Here is a 9,734-nt window from a genome sequence, read left to right as displayed (position 1 = left end):
GGAGGATGAGAAAATTGGTCTTGGACACATTTATATTCCTTATTATTGTCTCTACATTGACCAATGATCACCAAATACCACATGTTTCTTTACTGTAAATGTTTATGGTATAACATGCACTGAAGCTTTTTATTTTTTTAGATTTTTTAATTATAAACATTTCCATGTCAAAGAACCCAAATCCAGTCATGGACACGTTGCGGTATGCTTCTTATTTTGATACTTTGCATTTACTTTTTTTTATCAAAATGTTTCATGACACCTCATAAGTCTAATTTCGCAAGAATCACCCGATTGGGTAGCCTAGAAATCTAGATGCACCCTAGCGGCCGCAAAATATATTTGCTGCCAGGGTTTAGTCTAGGCACTCACAATACACTTAACAGCTCCAAAAACCAAAATTTGGTCAGGCCAATCACATCGTGTGTAGCGTCTGTGGGGCGGCCTTAACATGATGACGACAGAGCTGCAACGGTTCCTACTTGAAAACAAAGAATGGCTGCTGCTGCTGGCGAACAGCTTTCTTTTGAAGCGGCTTTGGCCGCGACTCTGGAGGACTTAGACTTATGTTTTTCTTTGAGAGAAGAGCAAATAACCCTACTGAAGTCCTTTTTAAGCAAGAAAGATGTGTTTGGAGTTTTGCCGACTGGTTACGGTAACTACGTCACCTTCTTTGTTGCTCTGATTGGTCATAGCGCTATCCTATTGCGCGCAGAGGCATTTTGAGGGACAACCTTATATCCTGCCCCTTGCATTGAGCCGTTTATGTGAAGAGTTGCCAGACCTTACATCTTGATGTAGGTCTGGCTAACCAGGCTACCGATTGGGTTGATATGTCATTCCTGTTGAGCAACAGTTTGAATCTGACTGGTCCAAATAATTTATATCTTTCAAGAGGAAGACAGCCAGTCTTTCACATTATGATAGGCTATCTTTATTGTCAAAACACAAGAATGAAGGGAAAAAAGAAAGATTAGCCTTCCTGATGGTTGTTTGAAGTGTGTGCCAAAGTGCATTAGAAGATATTATTCCTTCTGGAAAACACAAAACTCGCTACCGGAAAAGACTTGCTAATCAACTGATAATGGCCTGTGCACGCCTGCATCAGCACATCCACACCCACCTTACACACTCATGACACACTCTCTTCACACACTCCAGAGCTTTTCTCACATTAACCCCTAGAGATGGTTTTGTGAAAAATGCAGTAAAACAGAAAATAGCTTTTCACTACGCCAAAAAGTGCTGGGTTTTGGTTGGCCAGAAAAAGGACCCAACCACTGGTTTATATTAACCTTGCATTTGATCCAACTGTGGGATGAGACAAGCCAGCATATGTTTATTTAAACCCAGCGGGTTTTGCAATGTTGTAAAATGCATTTTAGAAAATCGGGAAATAGAACCCTTGGTAACATTCAATAGCAGGGGACTATTTTCGGGAAACGGCATAATATCATTGCGCCTCCTGCAGCCATGGTACGGCAGCAGAGTCCTTGATTATTACGTCAGAATGAGAGTATAGTTCCTAGCCATATCTGCCTAAAAAATCACAACTTTTAATTTTCCGTTGGTTTTAGTACACAGTGCAACTACAGAAGAGTCAAGTTTTAAATAGGAAAAATATCTCACCTCTTTTGTCATTTTTGAGCATGATGCTAATGGACTAATCAGATTCAATGTATTATGCTAAGCTATGCTAAAAGTGCTAGCACCAGACCCAGAGATCAGCTGAATGGATTCCAAAACGGTAAAAATCAAATGTTTAACTCTAGGCGAGCTGAAAAATGAGCATATTTTCAAAAAAATGGAGTGTCCCTTTACATGCACCTTTGACTTCTAAAAATGTCTGTCTTATTTGTAACCCATAATGAGTAAATACTTGACAGAACACATCACTAGATTAAAAGTGACTCATAAGCCATGGTTGCATAACATCAGCAACATTGGGTCATTTTTATGTCTTCTGTCCAATATTCAGCTATTATGGGTTCAACAAAAATGACCCAGACATTTTTTAGAGTGTACTTGCTCATCATTTGCAGGTTGGGATGTGGGGCTTATTGTATAGGTTATGATTGGCCAAAAATCTATGTAGTACATTTGCATACAATATTTGGTTAAAGGGTAACATATTGTCAACATTAAATGTATAGTTCACTCAAAAATGAAATTTTTGATGGTACTCCAAAGACTTCCATAGTCTGAAAACTATGGAAGTCGATAGGTGCCGTCAACTGTGTGCTTTCCATCATTTTTTAAAATATTTTATTTTGTGTTCAGCAGAATAAAGAAACTCATACAGGTTTAGCACAACATAAATAAATTACGAAAGAATCTGTGAACCATCCCTTTAAAGGTCATGTTCTTTTCTGATCCCATGTTTTAAACCCTAGTGTGTAATGTTGCTATAATAGCATAAATAATTCCTGTAAAATAATAAAGCTCAAAGTTCACTGCCAGGCGATTTATTTTCTTTAACAGAATTAGCCTTTTAAAGCTTACAGCGAACGGCCGGTTTGGACTTCATCCTCTATTTCCCATCTCCAGATTGTCTTATGCTGCCCAGTCTCTATTTGTGAATAAACCTACTTCCAAGTTAATTGATGCAATGTTACTTAAATTTCTCTGGAAGAACAAGACTCGCTTTATTAGAAAATCTGTTATTTTAAATTCCTATAGTAAGGGTGGCTTAAATTTCATTGACTTTGACTCCCTTAATAATACATTAAAAATTAATTGGCTTAAACGCTTCCTCCACAATCAGCCTACTATTTGGAATGTAATCCCACAATATGTTTTTTCCCAATTAGGAGGCATACATTTCCTTTTAATGTGTAATTACTCTATTAGCAAACTTCCTATCAGACTTTCCCACTTCCATCAACAAATGCTTCTATCTTGGAAACTAATATATAAACATAACTTCTCGCCACACAATTTTTTTATTTGGAACAACTGTAATATTGTACATAAGAGAAAATCCTTGTTTCTTAAAAACTGGTTTAGTAATGGAGTGATGTTAGTGAACCAATTGTTTGATAATGGTGGTAATTTATTTACATACAGGGGCGCCGCTAGCAATTTTGGGCCCTATGAAAAAATAGGGGGTCAGGCCCCCCCATACCCATTTCGTACCAAACATACAATCCAACCTACTGTAGCTATTCAAAATCTTTGTCTGTAATTTAATAATACAGAACTATTTATTTTGATATTGTTTTGACCAGGCCCGGGGTGGGTAATCGGGAGAACCGGGAGAATTCCCGGTGGGCCGCTTCACTTTTGGGCCGGTCGAGAGTTTTTTTTTTTTTTTTTTTTACATTTGTCACGTTAGTGAGTCTATCTTCTCTTAAATGACACTTCACACGTTTCGCATTGACACTGCAGCGCTCAGCCTCTGCATGGGTTGTACCATGTGAGGGAGTTTTCCCCTCCCCTCCCATAGAGTTGGTTCGGTCCATAGCACGTCCAAGAAAACTTTTCTCCGGTAGGCTGGGCCGGTGTCAATCCAGTCCCCCCGAGCAATTCTGCCCCCCTAGGACCCTAATTGGTACCTAGCAGTAATGCCTGGTCAAAAACTTGTCATCGCGATATCTTGATGCTAATGGCTAATCGAAGCTGCGTTAGTGGTGTAGCAAGCTAGGTACTTTTTACAAAATAGAAGCATACAAAATATTTTTAAAATAAAAGCTTACAAAAATAATATAATTAATGAACTAATATTCATGTTGCAAACACGTGAGCAGCACGTAATGACACACGTAATCGCCTAAAAACCCAATTAATTGCCTTACACAACAAAAACACATTTCAATTTTATGTTATTGATTACTAAGTTATCTGAACGTGAAACATATTTTTTTAAACCTCAGGATTAAAAAAATGACATTACGTTATTACGGTGAGTGCAACTGGTGTTTGTGTTAAGCTATTTTACCCGATAGCTGTATGCTAAGCTGGTACGTCACGTTAAGCTAATTAAAAAAAATCTAAGAACGAGATTTGGTAGATCTCACCACCTAGAGCATCAGTTATATACTACTATATTAAACGGATAATTTAAAATAGACCAATTGTAATTTTAACAACATTCTAACGATATAAATCATCACGAAATTTTGAAGGAATTGTAATAAGGCGCTACAAAGGCTACCCATGAGGAGTTTTTTCAGCCAATGGAATTACGCGGGGTCCTAGGGGGGCAGAATTGCTCGGGGGGACTGGATTGCTCATGACACCGGCCCTACCATAACAATACGCGTCTGAGAGGAGGAGGGCGTAAAACACAGGTTGAAGAAAAAATCCATTGGAGGAGGATGCTGCCAAATGTGCCAAACTTACAGATTTATTTTCAAGAGGACAAACAAAAGTGACAACAGGTAACTTAAAGAGAAATAAGCCTAGTAATGATTAGCATTAGCAACGTACTTATTTGGCTAATACCGTTGTCAAACTATTTACAAGCCAAAAAATTTTTTTGTTAAAATATTACCCTTTTGTGTATACATGGCGATTCATAGACTTTAAAAATATTAAGCAAGCAGCTTCTGAGCAGTCCCCCGCTGAAAATGAGGAGGCCATGAGTAAACAACATGAATTAAAGTTATTTAACCCTCAGGTTGTGTTCACAACCCTATAACACCTTTTGTTTTCCCAGTAAAAAATGACCAGCCTAAAAAAGCTTATAAATCACTTGTTATGCCATTTACCCAATATTGTATTCAATATTTTTATCAAATTGTTTTCTTTTTTAATAAGGACTTTAAAATTTCTATTTGCATTAATCATCGGCCTCATAGCATTAGCAATGCTAATAATTTATCAACCTTTCCTTATGGAATACACTCTGGGTTATTTATATATTTTATATATTAGACAGAACACGCTGCTGGGTTAAAATTGACCCAGTGCTGGGTTGTTTTAACCCAACTGTTGGGTTATTATAATCCATGGTTGCATAACAACAACCCAACATTGGGTTATTTTTAACCCAGTATGTGTTCTGTCCAATATTTACCCATTATGGGTCAAAAGTAACCCAGCCTTTTTTAGAGTGTAGAGGAATATTTTTGTTAACTTCTTATCTTAAAGGTGCTCTAAGCGAATTGAAGCGTTTTAGACCATAAAACATTTTTTGTTACATACCGGAAACATCTCCTCACTATCTGCTTGCTGCCTGTCCGCTGATCAAACTGTAAAAAAACGCGATCTCTGTAGACAGCCCAGGCTTCACAAACGGCAATATCAACAAATGGCCAAACCTAGCATCACAAAACAAAACAAAGTATTCCAGCCAATAAACGACAAGAAGGATTTGGGGGTGGGGGTTGGGCGCGTTCATGAAAGCACGGAAGGGAGGGGGAGGGGGAGGAGTTAGCTACGCTCTGTCTGTTTGAAAACAGTTCAAACATCAACAGGAAGTGACGTCGCACATTATTCGCTTAGAGCGCCTTTAAGTGAAATATTATTTAACTTTTACCTTATTTGTTGAACCATGATATTAATAAAAACTATAGTAAGAGCTGAACTGTTGCTTTATTTATCCAATTTTAAAAAAGTGCTAATTTGGAATAACACTATGGAAAAAGTGGGCCGGTCTTGGGCCTGAAACTCCCGGGCTGAAAAGTGGCCCCACTCCGGCCCTGGTTTTGACCACAGTTATCAGTATTTATAGATACCTAAAATGTCTGCAGCTAAGATAATTTATTGTGCAATGCAAATTTAATTGAAAAATACAGTACATTAAATCAAATATTCAGAGAAAAAGCAACATTCTTAAAGATTAAAGATAAATGTGACCATGCCTGTGAAAACCCAGCTGAAGTATTTCTTTGTGATTTACTGTTTTCCACATAAAATCATCCTATATAATGTAAAGAACATTTGTGAAAATATAAACTTGATATCTTTAATATTGACTGAGTAATGTCATATCAGCGATTGAAATCATAGTGAAATTAATGCTTGAAATTAAACTGTGATGCTTTTTATCTCACAATAAGATTTGAGGCTTTAGTCTGATTTTCAGAGACAGTCTCAGTGACATACTGTATACTTGAGCTGTTACACACGAGACATTGTAACATTTAAAAATGGCGAACAACAACAATGCATCTTTTCTATGTACATTCTGCCTGAAATAAGACTGGGTCAACAATGCTTGACCAAAGCGGCGTGGTGAGCTTGAACCTGCTTACATCACGAGGCATTTTTTGGACCCAACATTAAATAAGAAAATTCAACTGCAGTAGCCACCGTTCAACCTGAAGATGGCAGCACTCAGACGTTTTTACACCAGTATTGAAACACTTTATATCCAAATGTCAAAAAACTTACTAAAATCAATGAACAGCACTAATAAAACCCCATTCTTACAGATCATTAACTAAAAAAAGTTGGTTTAGGGTTGAGTTATTATTTAAGAAAACAGCTATACTGTTATTAAATGAGACTGTTTTTTAATCAACGGGGCTCTAAAATGATATGAATGACAACTATAGCAGATTACGACATAGATTTCCATTGATTTCTTAACCCTGTTGCAAGTTGAGAAGCTTTAATATACATAATTTGACTAGTTTAGCCTTAGTTGCATTTCAGTTTTATCACAACCAACTCGATTTAAGACTGCATAAAAATCCTTTCTTTGCATATTGCGTTACATAACAAAACAGTGTGTAACCGATCACATTTCTAGTTTATGTTAATTAGCTTATACGGGCTACGTTCATTTAAACAGCTTATAAGGGCTGACTTCGCGTTAGAATCATAACACAAAACAGGGAACGTAAATCCCCTTGTGTTTTTTTTAAACTGGGGTGAACAGAGCGAAGACTTTACAGTGGAAAGAAAACTGCATTGTATTGCTCCAGCGTCACATTGTGTAAACTGCATTTATAGTAAGGAAGTGCACATATGCAGATATCATAGGAAATAGCAGTAAATACACACACCTTGTTCTCTTCTGAAGTTCACGCGCACTGTGAGACCGTGGATTGAAGACGGTAAAACGCAGAGTAAAGACGGGGCGGAGCTAAGAGGGCTCAGCTTAAGGGGGTTGCGTGTGCGGCACAGTCCTTGGCTGGGCCCCTTAAAAGTTCATGGGCCCTTAGAATCGTCCTAACTTTTCCCCCCTTTACGGCGCCCCTGTTTACATACAATGACTTTAGTTTAAAATATCAGTTTTCAATATCTAAGAAAGAATTTAATATAGTATTTAAGGCAATCTCTCTAGAAATTTGTATGCTCTTTAAAAACAATAATAATGGTTCATTGATTTCTGTTCGTCCCCCCACTCCTGAATCCACTATGATTGGTTCAGTTTGTTTCTCTCCAAAAACATCGAATCAGAGAATAAGGGCATTATTATTTCATATTGGAACAATATATTTGATGATATACAGTGGACATATGTATGGTCACTCCCCCAAAAATTTTTCTTAACAAATAAAGTTAAAAAGATATCTTATAAAATTATCCACAGATTTTATCCCGTCAAACACTTTTTACAAAAATTTAGAAATGACATTGATACATCCTGCTCATTTTGTAAAGTTTCTTCTGAAACTATTAATCATCTGTATTGGGACTGTCCTTTAACTAAGTCTTTCTGGAGTGATATTGAATTTCTAATTGTTCAAAATATTCTTCCAAACTTTTCTTTAACTTATAGACACATTCTTTTTGGTTTTTATGATGATGACAAGGCACTATTCAATGCAAGCTTTTGTATCAATCTTATTTTAATTACTGGAAAGTTTCATATCCATAAATGTAAATGTACAAAAAATAATCCCCACTTCAATGTCTTCAAACAAGAATTTAGTTTATATTTTGATACAATTTCGACATCTGTTAATAAGAAAGCTGTAAAAACTACCAAAATTTGTAAGTTATTCAATCTTTTACTTTAATTTGCTTGTAAATTGCCCTCTCTATTATTTTTATTATTATTATTATTATTTTTTTTTTCCTTCATGATCTTAATGTGAATTTCATCAAAACTCCATGTACTTATCTTATCTGATGATTTCTTATGTTTATTACTTGAAATTGACTATATGTCGTTGTATCTTTCTTTTTGATTTCAATAAAAAAAAAACTCTATTTCCTCTACTTCCTGCTTTAATGACGTCACTAGAACAGTTTTTTGACTAAACTCCGCCCACAGGAATACGTCAGTCGCCAGCTAAGCTATCGGCAAGCTAAGCTGCTATCGAATCACAACACACTAAACAAACTACACAGGCAGAACTCGATATGTATTTCTGAAGGAGGGACTTCATAGAACAAGGAAGACATCAGACCGTTTTGAGGACAGTGAAAACAGCGCTATACAGATAAGGACATTTTGTGAAAAATACAGCGTTTTTTACACGTGTAACATGAACACATGTTATATTGTGCACTGTAAACACAATCAAAGCTTCAAAAAACACAGAAAGAATGGGACCTTTAAGGAGTATTGGCTTCAAATTGCAAAATTGTCGATGTTGTGTATTCATTATTTTTTCCCCCTTTTGATAATAAGTTTGTTTTACCGAATAATCCCAAAGATACGGGATATAACAAATGGGGTACTAACATGCCCAGGAAAGGGAATATTTTGATGATACTTTCTTAGGATTCTCTTCTGACCTTTAACCTGTTTGTTTTGGGTCAGGAAGTTCCACCCTGATCTGCTATTGTTCTGTCAGTGTTGTTGTACTGCACCAATTATTATATAGGCAAATCTCTTACGAAGACTTGAACACAGTATGCATACATTGTAGGTGGTGCATTACGTAATAACTAAACTAGGCCACACTGTAGCACGCTGTATCTATGTACTGTACACTTATGACAGATCATCCTGTTTATCCGTGATCCCCTGCCACATTGCTCTGGACTGTGATAAGCGTATTATTAAGGTAAGGGGCAGCCTGTGAAACCCTACGGTGATGCTGTCAAGTTCCAGAGCCAGAAATCATGTGCTTTCAGTGTAGCGTTGTCAGATACACCACCCTTTCTCTTCCTGCACAGATAACAGGGTGAGGGACGGTGGTTGGCTTTTTAATGGGTGTCAGCTCCTTGACTCTTCTTGACCACTCCCAACAGATTATACATCTTATCCTGTATTGTGTCTAGTCAGCGCTTTCCTCTTAAATTGAACCCACTAGTGGGTCCCCCTTATGTTTTAACCCCGTTACATAAACATGTTTTGCGTGACGTCTGACATGATTGATTGAACACCATTACCCTGAGGATCAGCTAACTATTCGAGGCAGTTGGAATCGGGGGCTTTGCGAATGACGCTGTATCTAATTTTGCTGAGGCCAAGTAAAGTAGCATGAGGCGCTTTACTATTATAAGGCAAGGTGTAGTCACCATCCATCTGAAACAGAACGACTCTGGCAGGAAAGATCAAATTTTCTGTGCTGTGGCTGCTCAGGAAATTCAGCCATTCACCGTTCTATATACTCCCATCCTGAAGTGGGGGAGTGAGGTCGTGTAAGAGGCTGAGGGATGGGGGGTACAGAAATACTATTAACAATTACAGGGTTTCCATTTTAAAAACAGTTATGTTTATTTTCATTGTCATCTCCTGCCTTTAATGTTTAATAGCAGCTATTTTCTCTGTTTCCCCTGTGCGATCTGTATCACTGATTGTGCTTTTAAAAGCGTTTGTCCTTTTGATTAAGACTTTCCCCACATTTACTGTTATTTGTGATGATTGGGATGTGTGATTAATATCT

This window comes from Paramisgurnus dabryanus, chromosome 21 (genome assembly GCF_030506205.2).
Source record: "Paramisgurnus dabryanus chromosome 21, PD_genome_1.1, whole genome shotgun sequence".
Taxonomy (NCBI): domain Eukaryota; kingdom Metazoa; phylum Chordata; class Actinopteri; order Cypriniformes; family Cobitidae; genus Paramisgurnus; species Paramisgurnus dabryanus.
The sequence above is the reverse complement of the archived record's forward strand: the minus strand, read 5'-3'. Positions refer to the sequence as shown.